The sequence below is a fragment of the Cryptotermes secundus genome, unplaced genomic scaffold (genome assembly GCF_002891405.2).
Source record: "Cryptotermes secundus unplaced genomic scaffold, Csec_1.0 scaffold1674, whole genome shotgun sequence".
NCBI classification, from domain to species: Eukaryota; Metazoa; Arthropoda; class Insecta; order Blattodea; family Kalotermitidae; genus Cryptotermes; species Cryptotermes secundus.
The window spans coordinates 1-4,430 of record NW_019720598.1 but is presented as its reverse complement, the minus strand read 5'-3'; positions in this window follow the sequence as shown (position 1 = coordinate 4,430).

Genomic DNA, 4,430 nt, shown 5'->3' with positions numbered 1-4,430 from the left:
CTGTAAATGAGTTTATGAAAGAGAGACTGAACAAAGACTCTTTTCAAACACGTGCTACCATCTACAAGCGAGAGACAAGCTATCGGGAGCTCAGTCGGTAAACGAATTACTTACTTCCTCATACATTACTGAAACACAACAGCAACATTTCATGGTACATATAGTTCTCCATTAAGTTTGATGTCCATATATAATAGTCAAACGCCGTTCCTTCCAGACAGTGCCAGGGGGAGGGGAGTTTGCAGATATAAAATATGATTCTCTTGAAAAGGCAACCAAGGAAAAATTCAACTTTGCTGTTACATGCATTGGTTCCAGCCAAAGCCAATTTCTTTCCCAGATTTTTTCTTCATTACAAATGTACTGGGACACTGCTGACATAGGGTATGTAAACTTACTGTATTTATATCTATTACATGCAAGCCTGCTTCTTGTTGGTTCTAATTTGGCTTACTCTTGGACCATATACATGTTATACATTTCTCCGAAACATCACTAGGCATATACTGAACTACATGGAATTACAACCCAGATCATAATCACCACTGTGAGAATCTCCAATCCAACATAAAGTTTCCTGAAGAATTCTGTTTTCTAGGAAATGTCTAGTCCAGTGAAAGTCAACTGATGTTTCAGAGGAATGTGTTGCCTCCATTTTCAAGGCCGAAGAATAAGCTGAGCAAGGAAACAGCATGAAGCAGAGTCTGCTTGCTGACACACTGCAAAGTGTAAGAAACACTATATAGTGACAAAAGGAGTTTATTAACAAAAACAAAAATGTTAAATAACTGACAATCATTGATCATTAACACTTCAAGTATTTTAAACAATTAAAGCAAATGGTGATACCTACAATGCACATATTGCATGAAAACTTAATTTGGGTACCTATTATAGAACAATACAAATCAGGTCATCCAGTAGGTCAGATAAAGTTCATACTATTCAGGCCTTTGTAACATATCTACCAAATTTTCAAAATACTCTGATCAACTGTTCTCACAATAACATATTTTTATGATTAAAAAAATTCATGTTGAATGAAAATACATGTAAGTTCATTGTTTTTGATGTGGATATATACCAGAGCAGCAGTTAAATCTAGAAACTTAAAATGTTCAAATGAATACAATTTTAATTTTGAAATTAAGTGCCTACCAATGTGCTTTTCCTGATACAATTAAAACTAAATCTCAGTTCTGTTGTCTACTTAATTGCCGGCACTGCATCCTAAAGACAGTAGTTGTAAAAGTAGTATAAAACACGTATATGAAAACACTTCTCCGGAACATTCTAAATATATTATATCTTATTTCTGAAAATAGCCAGAAAGAAACATAAAGAGGAAAAATTATACCAACATTATCACTGTTACTGGGCAATAATCAGCACTTGAATTTGAAAAATCTGCCATGCTGCTTCTTGAAGAATTTATTTTGGTTATACATATGTCAAGCTCACTGCAATTTATATTAGTTTTTTAATTTTCTAGTAAGAAGAACAACGTTCTATCATACTTAAAGTCAAATACTCTGGAGTAGTGGAGATTGTGACTAACGTAAGTGTATTTTAAACAAGTAGTAGCGCTAGAAAATAAGCTCTGGTGTAACACATGTACACACGTGCACTCATAAGACTAGTTACTTGCAGTAGAGGATGACGCACACAATATGATCATGCATCACAAGTTGCCAGTGAATATACTGTCCTTAAAAACAGCAAGCACATTTCCACATCAAAACAAAAGTGTAACATTTTACAAAGAGCAGAAATTCATCCCTAGGTATATACATCATTGGGATACTAAACAAAATCTAACTTTCACAAGTCTAAATATTTCTGAACATTGACAAGTTGTCACAATTTAACTTACTACTTAGATGCTTGAACACAAATCATTAATATTCATAACTAGGGAGCTACATTTCACATTATTAAAATGTAACTTTTATGTCAGCTGCCAGTTAATTAAATTGCATTATATCACAGCATTGTACAATTTCAATTATGAGTGAAACCTTGAAATTTGAGTAAACAATATTTACTCCTTGAACATACTATGTACACCCATTTTATTACTAAACTAAGCTACCTAATGACAGAGGATCTTGATGTGCTTATGAGTTTCAACCCTGTCTGAATCCCAAGTTCATTCATACAATCTGATGGAACTGACATAGGCCACTTGCTGAAACAGTGTAAGTTACTAGGTGCTCCATCTTTGTAATTATCAACAACAGTGTTGTACCCATTCATAATACATGGTAACATTCCATATGGTGTGACCACTCATAGGGAATAACACAATATAAAATTATTCTAAATAAGTAAATTTTTCTCTCCAACTACATTAACTTGTATTCAGTGGAACTACAACTTAAGTTATTTGGTTTATACATATTTTTATTCTTTTATGAGAGGCCCTTAGTTGGCTTGTGGACTGGAGCCACTGAGTTTTTTTTTTGCCATTTATGATAGTTATAATACTTCCACTTCTGTGACTAGCTGAAACTCAGGATTGAAGAAAACATAGTCTTTTAACTTAAGAAGTTGCAGGAATATTTTAAATTAAAAAACACATTTTCAATTATAAAATCCGTTAATACAGTATACAATAGTGTACAAGAAAGAATGATTTTGAGTTTCAAAGAATAAGAAAACAAGAAAGATAAACTGCTGATTATCTGTGATAATGAAGGGCAAAAGATGCATGAATTGAAAGACCAAGGTTATTCATGTTCTGAGTGTGATTAGCAGAAACTGGGAAATGTAAGAACAGTGTCTGATTTGTTCAAATAACTAAAAAACCATATGACTTATCAGACATGGGTAAATATTAAACATGTTTTATTTTTTCTACAACACTTCTTTGAAACATTTTTCACTTCAGTTTGAGATATGCATAAAAATGCATGTGGGTCAAGTATGAATAAGTGAATGTATAAGGGGTGGGCCTTCTCGGCCCTTGCACCGCGACCTACAGTGATTTATTGTGCTTTGTGGGTCAAGTAAGTGATCATTAAAATTGTCTGATCCAAACGAAAATCTGTCTAGCATTTCTTGAGGTTTTCATGCTTACATACAAATGGGCAGCATGAACTCAACAGACATACTTCACAGGGTTTCAAATGCTCTGAAAGGAGCACAGATTAGCTGCAAACAGGATAATCCTTGCACGGGTAATTGAGAGTACGATGTACAAAGCTAAAATACCAATGAAGGAATTGAAGGAATATCTCTTGAATAATATTTATGCTTTCTCATTAATCTAAAAAAGCTGTAACATACCTTACAATATAATACATTACACCTTACAATAAAATTTAAGTCTTTCTCAAATTCAGAAAATAAAACATGTGTACTTAGTCATTCTTTGTTACGCCAACTCTGTTCAGCAACGCAGCAGCTTCATGCTTACCTCAGTAAGTAGTCATTTAATTTGATAGTTCACTATATTCATGCACAGAAAGAATTTGTTTGCATACTAACAAAACTAAAATTATTCACCTCCGCCTTTTGCAAATAAAATAATTTATATAAAATGATGTAGGAAATGCAAGCTAATGCAATACTACTGTGCCCTGTTCTTAACAGTCCAATCCTGAATACAGTAACAGTTACTGCTTGATGTCATCCCCAGAGAGCAAAGGCTTAATACTACCTCAAAATACCAATTTACTTATAGTTTAGAGTACTCTGACAAAAAATACAACGAAATTAAAGAAATTCATACAAGCTATATGGCAGTAAATAACATATGATAAAATATGAGCACAAAAATTAACAAATTTAATATAAATCAAACGTTTGGCAAGACTCAAATCTTTACACATATAATACAAAACAAGTAACACTTCATATACTTACTTCAAAATAATCCATATAGCAGTTTATCATAAGAAATTTCCAAACCACACTGCTGACGTATATGAGAACTGTATGAATCTGTCGTCTTATAAAAGGGACATTAAATATATCAATAAATATTATACAACTTTAAGCACAATTACATTTTTTGCTTAAAATGGAAAGGTTTGCCCCACGTGGATCAAATTCTGTGCTTCTAAACATATACTTTCAATTTCATGTTCACAACTTTTATTTTATCAGAACACTTTTTATATAGAGTGCATATTACTTATGCAATCTTAAATATTTGTAGACCCATGCCTAAGAATTAGCTTTAAACCTATACAACTAACTAAAAAAGAAAACACACCTTGTACACAGCAGAGCTGGTTGACTCAAAACAGTCACATAATTCCTCCAGCATCTGATTTATGACACACAGGAGTCCAGAAAGACAGAATGGAAATAAATAAACAAGTAAAATGGCACAATTCTATGATATATAATATTGTGACATGTTGACTGGGATCAGTAACACAAAACACGTTACACTGGTGTCAGAAGTGGGATTTGAACTTACA